A 14,206-nucleotide genomic window follows, 5' to 3' on the forward strand; every position below is an offset into this window, starting at 1 on the left:
CTTTGTGCCAGTTTATCTGCCCTGAGTAATTATTGTAAAATAATAGGTGCGATTTTTTTCTTGCATTATAACTTCCCGAGTAAATTGCTGGAGGACAAGGACCAAATGTCTTGTGAATTGTACGTACTCGGTGATGATTTGACTTTGTATGTTCTTGCTGGTTTACTTCCCAACCCTGCAAACACATTGTCTGAAAGCATCCTTCCACATTATTCTTTCTCTGACTTCTGTGAAATTATCATAAAGGTGTCACTACGTATCACTGTCATTTGAATTGTCATTTTGTGGAGGTAGTATATCAAATAAAATTAACCTTATGAGTTCTGAGGATGGTGGGAACTCCATCAATACTAGGTTGAACTGTACTAAATTGTTATTTTTGTAAGTCAAACAGTCAAATATTGGTAAAATCCTGTGGTTCAACCCCATGCTGATTGTGTGATATGGCAAGAAAAAGAGAGTAGTCTCCTTCCATGCCTAATTGTGTGACATTTGTGGGTTTTTTTTAAAAAATTGTTGCCTTGCTGGTGCCCACATCTTGGTTTGTTCTCAAAGGGAGACATGTGGATGGTGTTTGCGTGTGCATGTGCTGATGTGTACGTGCCTGTGTTTGTTTATTTATGCAGATTGAATGGGAGAAGGAATACCCTGCTCTGACCAGGAGACACTTTCCATGGATCCCAGGGCCTTGTCTGTGGAAGAGTAGCTTGTATGACCATGTTTACGTTTGAGGACACTTTGGAGACTGAGTCTCTGAGACACATCCAGGGTTTCCCCTTTTAAGATCATCAGAAGACTTTGTTGTTGTCCGCTTCTACGTTGTACAAGCTTCTACCTTCTCATTTATTAAGATAATTTTCTCTGGCTGTATTAGGAACTGACAAAACTAAAAATAATTCTGAGGACATTCTTGACAGTAAGGTTTCTTTCTTCATTTTTTTTTTACACATAAACACGCATATACCCATGTATCCTTCTTTCTCCAGGAACAGGGAATTAGAACTGTAGGGATTGAGATTTTAATATTAGTAAGAGTTATCATTATCCTTTACAACATAGCATATTGTGTGTGTGTGTGTTCCATAAGTCATACTTTAAAAGTCAGCTTGTCTATGGACTGATACAACTTAAAATACCCGAAATACTTGTGTAAATAATATGGTCCACTTTACTAGAGGTATAACATTAGGTCCCATTTAAAAAAATACTCTAATTAAATGGTTTCAACATCACATCCAGTATATCATGAGAATCTCTTACTCCTCCCTGGGGTCCCCGTCCTGTGATAAGTTCAGAAATCCTATGGGGAGCGTCCCTTCTCTAAAGAAGTCTGTGGTTTTTACCATGGCCTTATGGAAAAGGGTTCTAAAAAGGAGTCCAGCATTCAGATGTCACTCTTTGTCCCCCGGGGTGAGCACTGCAGTGTGTCAGGAACATGGTGGCCCCACTGATGGTTCTCACAGTGAGGGCAGGGCCAGGAAGCCTTTCTCTCCAGGATTATACTCAACTATGGCCACTGTGTCACAGCATGCCTGAGTTCCAAATATGTGAGCTCTTTATCAGTGGGCTTATTATTTCCAAATATACTTTTACATACACAGCTTCTCGCTCCAAGATTTCCCATCATGCCAGGGTTTCTAAGTTAGGAAATTCAATATCAGCAAACACTGATTACCCATTCCATTCCATGCCACTCCACTCTGTTCTGTTTTTAATAACGTGCTAAGGGGACATGCCAAATTGATTTCCAGCCTGCAGTTTGGGAATACTACCTTAGAGGACCTCCAGCATCCTTTCCTGTAAGCTGACTTTCTTTTGGGCCATTGGTCCATTTAAGGGTGTGTGTGTGTGTGTGTGTGTGTGTGTGTGAGATTAAGTTTCAAAAAAATGTTGTGAAGCACTTTGTGAGGGGATGAGTCGAGAAGGCAAAGAGTATTTTAAAAAGTATGTTCTGACTTTTTAAGGTCTGGGAATTTCCACTTGACTCTTCAAACACAATTTTTTATTTTTCTAGCCACTTAAATTAGGGGCTGTCTGAGTAGAACTCCCGAGGAAATAACTGAGCCTGTGGGCTTGTAAGAAGGGATAACAGATGTAAAGATTTCTTACGTTGCAGATATAATTTTCCAGATATTCTCTATAATGGCTAACATTTACATAATGAAGCTGTCATCATCACAGTTTGAGGAATTCACTGATGAAAGTATATAATAAGACTACATACACAGCATTGTGCAAAATTAACATGAGAGTAATCACGTTTTCCTGAGAACACATCCAAAGGCCAACTTTTAATAAGTGAAGCTGAAACTTCATTCTTACTGATTCAGAGTAAGTCTAAATTTAAGTGTAGTGCTTAAGTTAGATATATTTCCTGAATATATATTGAGTAAATCTCTTATTAGGAATAATGTTGGATAAAGCCATGAAAAAGATCTTAGTTTTGAAATATTTGCTATGCATAATATACTTATATATATATTTTGATTGCCCTGAAGCTACTTACATGTACGAAAATCAGAAAACCATGATTTTGGTCATTTTCATCTTATTCTCATATAGTTCTTTAGTTGAAAGTTTAGTTCATAAGTGGGAAGAACCTGAAAAAAAAAAAGTATATGTGTACATATATATATGTACACACACATATATACACATTTTTTCTATCTTAAAGTGCCTATAATGATTTAATAAAATACACATAGACCTATGAATAAATGCACTTTTGTTATGGCACCTGACACCTGTTGAGTAAAAGGATGCTAAATTTACATATTCTAATAGTTAATATATTCGATTGTGAAATCAACCTGGTAAAATTCAGTTATTCATTTAGAATCATTTATTAAGAATCTAAAAGACACATGCACCCAACGTTCATTGCAGCACTATTTACAATAGCCAGGACATGGAACCAACCTAAATGTCCATTAACAGAGGAATAGATACAGAAGATGTGGTACATATATTCAATGGAATATTACTCAGCCATAAAAAAGTGAAATAATGCCATTTGCAGCAACATGGATGGACCCTAGAGGTTGTCATACTGAGTGAAGTAAGTCAGAGAAAGACAAATACCATATTACATCACTTACATGTGGAATCTAAAGATATGGTACAAATGAACTTATTTACAAAACAAATAGAGTCACAGATGTAGAAAACAAACTTATGGTTACCGGGGTGGGGGAGAGAGAAATTGGGAGATTGGGATTGACATATACACATTATTATATATAAAATAGATAACTAATAAGGACCTACTCTATAGCCCAGGGAACTCTACTCAATACTCTGTAATGACCTATATGGGAAAACAATCTAAAAAAAGAGTGGATATATGTACATGTATAATTGATTCACTTTGCTGTACGCCTGAAACTAACACAACATTGTGAATCAACTATACTCCAATAAAAATTAAAAAAAAAAAAAAGAATCTAAGGCCCAAAAGGCACTTGCTAGGCACTTGTAATATAGCATTCAACAAAGACCAGCAGGGGGTGGTCAAGAGAGAAATCTTTGAATATACTAATAACTAAATAGTTATTAATGAAAAATCATAATTAAAAATTCTCTGAGGAGAAAAAAACCATTTGTCAATGTAACTAGAGAACTCACCTAGAGTGAGAGGATTGCATATACCTATCTGAAGCAGGTAGATTTTAAGCTAAGATCCTAAGGATGAGTTGTAGCCGTCCAGGCAAGGGGGAGTAGGGTAAGAGCGTGGGGATTTTAGGAGCCAGTAAGCATTCTAAACATCAGACTCTTTGCCCTTATTCAACTAAATAAGATAAAAATAAGAGCTGTAAAAAAAAAAAAGAAGAAGAGCTGTAGAATATACAATAGATAATGAGAATCGACTGTTAGCGTTGGCTTTATAAATGGTCTCTTCTACCATTTGCATATTTATCAAAGTGGCAAAGTGGTCCCTAACTGGGATGGTCCTTCTGTAGTCGCAATCCCTCTTCTGTGTGATCAGATTTTTACTCTCACGTGTTGAAGGGTCCTTCTAGGTCAGAGTTCCCCCTTGATACAGAGGCAGGACACTGGTTCAGAGCTGACTTGCCCTCTGAATTATCTGTCATACAAAGATCCCTTTGTATAACAGCAGTAAACTCCAGCCCAATCTGCTTTTATGGATTTGTAAGGTCTCTTATCGTAAACCATCAGAAACTCAAAATAAATATGAAAGCCCTTGTAAAATTCTTAAATGCCACACATCTGGAAACATTGGTTTGTCTTTAAAAGGTTTGAATGCACTTGGATTCCCAACTTTTAATGAGAGAGAGAGAGAGAGAAGAGAGAGAACACACGTGGTTAAGGCTGGCAGCAACTTGACTTAATTACGTTGTAGGCATTGACTTGATTATTTTGCAGGCTGTGGTCTTGAATTTAGGAATAATCTGAGATGATTTGCAGCTTGGGAAGAATCTTAAATTTGGAAGAGAATCTTTTGTAGCAGGCAGTCTCTTCCTCTACCTGTAATGGTTGCTAACAGTTGAGTAGCATAGATGGCCCAGGCCTTGGAAGGATCTCCCGTTTCGTGGTAGCACAGCCTAGAACAGTGTGATACCTTTCACATGCCCTGTAATTCCTCAATATTTGAGGCGTCTGTACAAGACATCCTGCCTCTTTAACCTACATGTTTCTATAGCAAAAAATCAACTTCCCACCTGCTCCCTGTTCAGTGGGTTCTTCTCTGAGTGTCTAGGAAAGCGATTGTCCAGATTTTTCTTCCCACCCCTGTAGGAAATGCGTGTGACCATGGGGACCACTAGCATTATGAAACATGGTCAGGAGAGGGCTCTCCTGGGTACCTGTATTGGCCTGTGGTTGCTCCTGTTAAGCATAGGGAGTGAATCTGGAAATCAGGTACCTCCAGGGTAGTGTTTTCTCAATAGTCAGGAACATTTGGGGAGTGGGTGAGTTAAGAATGCAGATTCCTGGGCCTATTTAAAAACTTACCAGAATCTCTTATTAAGACTTGGGAATATGCATTTTCATAAATTCCTCTGGTAATTCAAAGGTTTAATGAATCTGCAAAACACACTGCTTTAGAGAAGGGCGTTTGGTTGAGATTCTGTGGTGGGTATGAGCTCCTAGGTCCACTCCAGGGTTATAATTTGGAGAATAAGGCTGTCTTCCACCCAGTGACTATAAATTTATCTCCAATGTAGTAGAAAGAAAAGGGTGAAAAGCAGTGCCCTATACTATGCTTAAAAATATCCTTATGCTTAACGTAGCCTACTTAGATTTCAAAGGAATCAGTTTTGTGGAGGCCAAATTGGAGATGTTTCATCAAGTGCCAAATGTCTTCCTTATGAGGGGTGTTGTATAGCATAGAAGATCGGAGTCTGTGAAATCTGGTTCTGTAAAAACCATTATAATTTTAGAATAATGCTGGCTAATGCATCAGTCACAAAAAGTAGAAATATTTGTCTCAAAAAACTGCTGTGTATTTTTGGTGGGTGACAGAAGGAGATGGGCGAGTTTGGGAGATATGTTTATAATTACATTGATTTTGTATGTTTTACTGTAGAGTGAATAGTAATGAGATTGCTTAATGTACCTAGTAGAGAGTGTGGTCAAAACTCAGAGGATGGTTTTGGTCTCTTGTGGAAGAAGCCCCATTTGATAGGACCTGGATTATTAGATTCTAAGTTTAATTTTTTTTAAGGTATTTGTTGAGAACTTGTGTCTTTATTCTTAATGGATATTGTTTTACACTTTTCATTCCTTGTGATGTTTTTGTCTGTTTTCTGTATCTGAGTAAGAATCGCCTCAAATAATGAATTGGGAAGTGACCTATCTCCAATTTTTGGGAAGAGTTTGTGAAGAATTGGTGTTAGTTCTTCTCTTAATATTGGTAGAATTCACCAGTGAAGCAATCTAGGCTTGGGTTTTTTATTTGCGAGAAGTTTTTTGATTGCTAATAAAATCTCTTAACTTGTTTAGGTCCACACAGATTCTCTATGACTTTTTGAGTCAGTTTTTGTAGCTGAGTCTTTCTAGAAATTTTCCATTTCATCTAGTTTATTGATTTAATTTGTTGGCATATACTTGTTCGTAGTGTTCCTTTATGTAGTAGTATTCCTTTCTATTTCTGTAAGGTTGGTAGTAATGTCACCTGTTTCATTCCTGATTTTAATAATTTCAGTCCTCTCTATTTCTTGGTCAGTCTAGCTAAAGTCTTGTCACTTTTGTTAATCTCTTCAAAAAACCAATTTTTTGTTTCATTGGTTTTCTCTTGCATTAGCTGCATTCCATAAGAGTTGGTATGTTGGGTTTCCATTTTCATTTATCTAAGATATATTCCAATTTCCCTTTGATTTCTTTTTTTATCAATTGGGTATTTAGGAGTGTGTTGTTTTGTTTGCACAGGTTTATTAATTTTCAAAATTTCCCTTGTTAATGATTTCTAATTTCATTCAATTGTAGTTGGATAACATGCTTTATGTGATTTCAATCCTTTAAATTTATTGGGGAATGGAGGGTGGGGGAATTGGGTGAAGGTGGCCAAAGGTACAAACTTCCAGTTATAAGATAAATAAGTTATGGGGATGTAATGTACAGTATGCTGACTATAGTTAACAAGACTGTACTCTACATTTGAAACTTGCTAAGAGAGTAGATCTTAAAAGTCCTCAAAACAAGAAAAAAATTTTTAACTATGTGACATGATGGATGTTAACTAAACTTATTGTGGTAATCATTTTGAAGTACAGATCTTCCTTGACATATGATGGGGTTAAGTCCTGATAAAGCCATCATAAGTTAAAAATACCCTAAGTTGAAGAATGCATTTAATACACCTAACCTACCAAACATCATAGCTTAGCCTAGGCTACTTTAAACATGCTCAGAACACTTATATTAGCCCACAGTTGGGCAACATCACCTAATGTAAAGCCTATTTTATAATAAAGTGTTGAATATCTCATGTAATTTATGAGTACTGTACTGAAAGTGAAAAATGGGAGGGTTGTCTGGGTACAGAGTGCTTGTAAGTGTATTGGTTGTTCACCCTCGTGATCACGTGGCTGGCTGGGCGCTGTACTCACTGCCGCTGCCCAGCATCACGAGAGAGTACAGGCATACCTTGTTTTATTGTGCTTCACTTTATTGCACTTCCCATATAATGTATTTTCTGCAGATTGAAGGTTTGTGGCAACCTTGCATCAAGCAAGTCTATTGGCACCATTTACCCAACAGCATTTGCTCTTCATGTCTCTGTGTCACATTTTGGTAATTCTTGCAATAGTTCAAACTCTCTACCAGCAAAAAGATTATGCCTAGCTGATGGCTCAGATGATGGTTAGCATTTTTCAGCAATAAAGTAATTTTTATTTTTTTAATTTATTTTTAATTTTATTTGGCCGTGCTGTGCGGCTTGTGGGATCTTAATTCCCCGACCAGGGATTGAACCCCGGGCCCTTGTCAGTGAAAGCGTGGAGTCCTAACCACTGGACCCCCAGGGAATTCCCAATAAAGGATTTTTTAATTAAGATATGTACGTAGTTTTTTTAGACACATGCTGTTGATCACTTAATAGGCTACAGTATAGTGTAAATATAACTTTTATATGCATTGGGAAACCAAAAAATTTGTGTGACTAGCTTTACTGCAATATTCGCTTTATTGTGTTATTTGCTTTATTGTGGTGGTCTGGAACTGAACCCACAATATCTCTGAGGTATACCTGTATTGTACCGGATATTGCTAGCCCAGGAGAATGTCAAAATTCAAAATTTGAAGTATGCTTTCTACTGAATGGGTATCGCTTTTGCACTATGGTAAGTTGAAAAATTGTAAGTCGAACCAGCCTAAGTCAGGGACCATTTGTACATACGTATATCAAATCATTATGTTGCATACCTTAAACTTACACAACGTTATATGTCAATTATATCTCAATAAAACTGTAAAAAATTTATTGAGTCTTGTTTTATAGCCTAACATATGATCTGTTCTGGAGGATGTACCATGTGCATTTGAGAAGAATTGTAGTCTGCTGTTGAGTAAAGTGTTGTATAGATAGATGTGTGTTAGGACCACTTGGTTTACAGTGTTGTTCAGGTCCTCTATTTTCTTATTGGTTTTCTGTTTAGTTGTTCTATCCATTACTGAAAGTAAGGTAGTGGAGTGTTCAACTATTATTTTTGAATTGTTTGTTCTTCTCTTCAGTTCTGTCAATTTATACTTTATGTATTTTGGTGCACTTTGATTAGGTATATAAAGGTTTATATTTCTTATATCTTCTTCATGAATTGACCGTTTTGTCATTATAAAATGTCCCTCTTTGTGTCTAGTAACAATTTTTGTCCTCAAGTCTATTTTGTCTGTTATTAGTATAGCCACTGCAGCTCTCTTTTGGTTACTGTTTGCATAGTATATCTTTTCCATGCTTGCACTCTTAACCTATTTGTGTCTTTGAATCTAATTTGTGTCTCTTGTAGACAGTATATAGTTGGATTTTTTTTTAATCCATTCTGCCAACGTTTGCCTTTTAGAGTGTTTAATTTCTTTACATTTAATGTAATTAGTGACAGAGTAGGATTTATGTCTACCATTTATATTTTATTTATTTTTGTTCCTTGATTCCTCATCACTGCCTTTTTTGTGTTAAATAGATATTTTGTAGTATGCCATTTTAATTTCCTTGTTGTTTCTTTTACTATATTTTTTGAATTACTTTCGTGGTGGTTTCCCTGGAATTACAATTAACATCTTAACTTGTAACAATCTAATTCAGATTAATGCTACCTTAATTTCAATAGTATACAAAACTTTGGTCCCACACAATTCCATTTCCTCTTCTCTCTTTTGTGCTGTAGTTGTCAAACAAATTACATCTTTATGTATTGTATGTCCATCAGCAAGATTTATAATTATTGCTTTATTCAATTGTCTTTTAAATCAGTTAGGATAAAAAAATGAGTTATGAGTGAAAATACATTTATATTTTACATTTACCTGTGCAGTTACTGCATGTTTCAAAATATATATTTCTTATGAAATGGATTGTATTTGTTAGGTAATAATTAGCTCATTTCTCCATTTTTAAGACTAAAGCAAGATCATAGTAGGAGATATCTAGTGTTAGCGCATTGATTAAATATAGCTCCAGCTAAAAACAAAGTAATATAAGGAATCAGTCTTTAGCTTTATTGTAAATAAATGTACACCAACAGTCTGTTAGACTGGATTATTGAGAAGAGGTTTCAGACTCTTCTTAATAGTTTTACAGTTCTGTGGTTAGGTGCTATTAAGTATTACTTAAGACTTAAAATATATGCAACATTTTATGCTTTTTTTTCCCCTGCTTCCCCATAGTTTTTATCAGATCCTCAAAAAGATATGTGACCTTAAAAAGCTTAAACACCAGTGAGTCTAAAGTCTTAAGTCTTTTGGCTTAAACATATCCACAAAACTCCATGAAGAGCAGCAAGGAGAATAAAGTCTTTGGTGGATACTGGAACTACTGGTCCAGGCTCCCAGTCCTGTTCTGGTTTGGGTCATGGTCCTTGCGCCTTGAAGAGTCAGATTTACCTGTGTCTCTCCAGGTTAGCCCTGTTATCGTGATAGTTTCAACATGGATGTGTGACACGTGCCCTCCATGACTCCAGGCTCCTCATCACACGTTTAAAAGAATTATCATTATTTTTATTGATGTATAGTTGATTTACAACGTTGTGCTAGCTTCAGGTGTACAGCACAAAAATTCATATATATATATACACACACACTCATTTTCAGATTCTTTTCCCTTATACGTTATTAGAAAATATTGAGTATAGCTCCCTGTGCTATACAGTAGGTCCTTGTTGGTTATCTATTTTATATATAGTAGTATGTATATGTTAATCCCAAACTCTTAATTTATATAAACAAATTCTTATAAAAAGAATCTGTTATTTAAGGGCTAATAAAATTTCTTACATGCATGTAATCACCGTAGCCTACCTTTTCCCAGTTGTCCATCCCATAGTAACTAGAGATCTGTATGTAGAGATGGCCCAGGTAAACGAAGAGGGAGTCTTTAAATTTTTTTTTTTAATTTTTTTAAAAAAATTTATTTATTTATTTTTGGCTGTGTTGGGTCTTCGTTTCTGTGCGAGGGCTTTCTCCAGCTGTGGCGAGCGGGGGCCACTCTTCATCGCGGTGCGCGGACCTTTCACTGTCGCGGCCTCTCTTGTTGCGGAGCACAGGCTTCAGACGCGCAGGCTCAGTAGTTGTGGCTCACGGGCTTAGTTGCTCCGCGGCATGTCGGATCTTCCCAGACCAGGGCTCGAACCCGTGTCCCCTGCATTGGCAGGCAGATTCTTAACCACTGCGCCACCAGGGAAGCCCGGGAGTCTTTATTAGAGGTGACCAGGGAGACATCTACATTTATCTCCAGAGTGCATTAGATGAGATCCTGTAGAGTTTGGGTATAGAGCAACCTGTTTGGAGTAACATAGTAACATTGCTGACCCTCCTCTCATCACTAAAGACTCTGCTTCCTCAAACTGAAATTGAAAGATGCACATATCTGTGTGCATTATGTGTGTGTGTGTGTGCATGTGTGTTTTGGGGAAGCTTTTAGAGTGAGGTATGACATGCATGTATTAACTTGCAAAAAATCTTAGGTGTACAGCTTGACAAAATTTTACAAATGTACACGTATAACATATAATCCGTGTTACTGACACTCCGATGAATTGAAGAGCGTTTCTGGAACCCAGTAGACTCCTTCAGGCTTCTTCCAAGTTAATATTTCCTCTCTTCTGTTCACTTCTTCCTACCGGGTAGCCGCCATTCTGACTCTACTCCCATAGGTTAGTTTCACCTGTTCTTTAAATTTGTATAAACAGAGTCATACGGTGTGCGCTCTTTTGAATCTTACTTCTTTCACTCATCACAGTATGTATGAGAGTGGTCCATGCTGCTGTGTATAGGAGTTCATTCCTTTTTATTCATGAATAGTATTACCCTGTACAATCTCCCGCAATTTATTTATCCATCCTCCAGTTGATAGGCATTTGGCTTGCTTCTGGTATTTGGCTGTTATGAATACAGCTGCTGTGCACGTTCCTTATACATGTCTTCCGGTGGACAAAACCCACTCATTTCTTTTGGGTTAATACCTCGGAATAGAATTTCTGATTCTTTAGGATAGGCATTATTTAGCTTTAGGAGAAAGGGCTAAAGAGTCTTCCAAAGTGATGTATCAAATTTACACTCCCATCAGCAAGTGTGAGAGTTTATAGAGAGCCTGTATCTTCAAATGATAAGTTTGGTGTTGCAGACTGAGTTGTATGTGTCCCGTGCTGTATCAGCATAAGACTCCTTGTTTAACGAACAAATGACTTTATATATTTTACACATAATCATAGGAACATTCCTCTCTCAAGAACCCGTCAATATATTGTGTTTAAACTCGGTGGTGGGGGAGTGGTGACCATTACACTACCACTCACATGTCCAGAGGAAGGGTACAGCTGGCGCCTGTGTGCATGGGGCGAGGGGCAGGAGGATTGTGGTGCAAAGAGTCTCAGGGTGGCAAGGGTTCTTTGATGTGCTGTATTCTACCTCCTGTCTTCTGGGATCCGTGTCTCTGGTCCACACAGGTGGCTTTCTCTGCAGGTGTATGTGGTTTAGTAAGTTAGGATCTGAGCACCTCTGGGCTTAAGCAAGGCTCAGTGGCATGGCGTGCTTCAAGAGACTCCGCCCCACCTTGGTTTCTTCTGGCCCTGTATGTTCTTCTGCCGTTTGGCTAGACTGACACTGGGCTCTGGTCCCCACAGCCACACCCCTCTTCCAATCTGGCGAGTTTCTTGGCCAAACTTCCAAGTAACTATCTGTTCACCACATGAGTATCAAGGCATTGAGGAATCTAAACTTCAGGCTCCCCTTGACCTGGTTGCCTAGTGCAGCCCCAGAGATGTAGCTGTGCCCAAGGTTGGCAAGTAGGGCAGGCTGACAAAGGATCTTTCTAGAGTGCTACATGGGGCATCAGTGTCAAAGCTCTCTTTTGCCGTTGACATTATCCTTACTTCAAAGGGAGGAGAGAGGAAAATGGGGATGCATTTTTATTCTACCTCTTTTTCTCTTGTCCGTGGAGGGGAAGGCTTTCCTTTGCATTCTGTTGTATCTTCCTGCCACAGAGCTTGCCAGGCCGTCACGGATGAAAGGGGCCTCTTCATTCCACTGTGGGAGCGGGGACTCTGCCCTGGGCTTCATTTGCCTCTTTAGCATTTGATATACTAAGGAGAGAAATGAAAGATTATGGGAAGTTGGCACTTGAGGCATCTTCATTCTTGCGCCTCGTCTAGTTTACATAAAGAATTGGGTGTTTTCTGGGAAATAGAGCCAATATTTTGTAATAACTGTAAATGGGAAGTAACCTTTAAAAATTGTATAAAACTAAAAACATTTTAAAAAGTGAAATTTGCCATGAAAAAAAGAAGAATTGGATGTTTTCTATCCATTAGGCACTATTGTGAGCAATTTACCTATATTGGCTCATTTAGCCCTCATAGTAAACCTATGAAGTAGGTGTTCTTATTATCCCTAGTTTACAGATGAGGAGACCGAAGCACAGAAAGGAGAAGGTTGAGCAGTTTGCTTGCGGTTACTGAGCCAGTTAAGGGTGGCATTGGGATTTGGTCTCGGAAGTCTGGTTCCAGAGAGCCCACGTTCTCTGAAATGACTGAGAACTTGGCAGTGCAATGTTCTTTTCATCGGTTCTGATGATGTTCTTCTGCAGTGCTGAGTTGAGAAAATGTCGGGTCTTAAGTCGTGGCCCCGGGTTGGGGAGAGATTCCATGTGGTCTGGTCCCTGAAATGGTTTCATTCCTTCATGAGTCATTCATTGCTTTTTGGGTCATCATGTTTGTACCCCTGGGACCTCTCAGTTATCTTCTCAACTTTCGGATTTTATATACTGGCTGTTCTTAAAGTGGGGCAAACCCATGTGACAATCACCTGTTTTTGGTTACATGGTAGTTTTAGCAGCTCAAACTACTTTAATAAACATGGTGCTCACAGGCTTATGGGATCTGGGAAGGAGGTACTAGTAACTTGGGGTCTTAGTGGCTCAAGAGATGGGTTTGGAAAAACCATAGAGAATTACCGGTTATCCAAGTTCATTTCATTTCTTACAAGATGAACATCCTGTAAAATCTTTACCGCTCACCCTGAAGTTGAACACCAGGAGAAGTAGGAGAAAGATGTGCCATTGAATATGACCTCACAGGGCTTCCCTGGTGGCACAGTGGGTGAGAGTCTGCCTGCCGATCCAGGGGACACGGGTTCGAGCCCTGATCTGGGAAGATCCCGCGTGCCGCGGAGCAACTAGGCCCGTGAGCCACAACTACTGAGCCTGCGCGTCTGGAGCCTGTGCTCCGCAACGGGAGAGGCCGCGACAGTGAGAGGCCCGCGCACCCCGATGAAGTGTTGCCCTCGCTCGCCACAACTGGAGAAAGCTCTCGCACAGAAACGAAGACCCAACACAGCCATAAATAAATAAATTAATTAATTTTTTAAAAAAAGTGTTCATAGTCTAGCAGGGGAATGGACCAATGGCTGGCTTAGATAGTTCTTAAAAGAAGCAATAAAAACGATTTCGAAAGATATGAGAAAGGTCAGATTAGTTGGTAATAAAAGAAATGCATTTAAATTGCAATTTTATCTCTTATGTTATTAGGCTCTCAAAGAAAAATAAATAAATAAAAGCAGCTCATTCCCTCTTAATGAGGTCCCAGTCACTCTTCTGAGTTACTGGTTGGGAGTGCAGTCCTTAAAAATGTCTACAACCTTCGATTCAGTAATTCTATTAGCAGGAATATACAATAAGAAAATTAAAAGCTATAAAGATATTTTTTCTAATAATGCTTTGGATAGGGAATTTCTTTTTTATTTGGATGGGGAAATGTTTTATAATAGTAAAATATGGGAATAAATAGTGTTGGAGAATAGGAGTTTTATTAACTAATTTATGTGAGATCCATTTATTATGGATTAAATTAAAATACTATTTACAAAGCTTATTTAAAGAAATATTTAAAATATTTCAAATCTATTTAATATTAATGATAAAATATTAAGTAAAAGTGCATGCTGCAGACTATATAATTTTATGTGTATGAACATATCAATTTGTATAGCTATATATTCATATATAAATGGGAGGAACTGGGTGATTTATTGTGTCCTATAA

General features: G+C 38.0%; 1 protein-coding gene across 3 annotated transcripts in view; it reads left to right on the forward strand.

The window, feature by feature from the left end:
* Positions 1–14,206, forward strand: part of AMPH (amphiphysin) — a 180,426-nt gene that overhangs the window by 6,120 nt on the left and 160,100 nt on the right. The gene's annotated exons all lie outside the window — the stretch shown is intronic.

This window comes from Eschrichtius robustus, chromosome 8 (assembly GCF_028021215.1).
Source record: "Eschrichtius robustus isolate mEscRob2 chromosome 8, mEscRob2.pri, whole genome shotgun sequence".
NCBI classification, from domain to species: Eukaryota; Metazoa; Chordata; class Mammalia; order Artiodactyla; family Eschrichtiidae; genus Eschrichtius; species Eschrichtius robustus.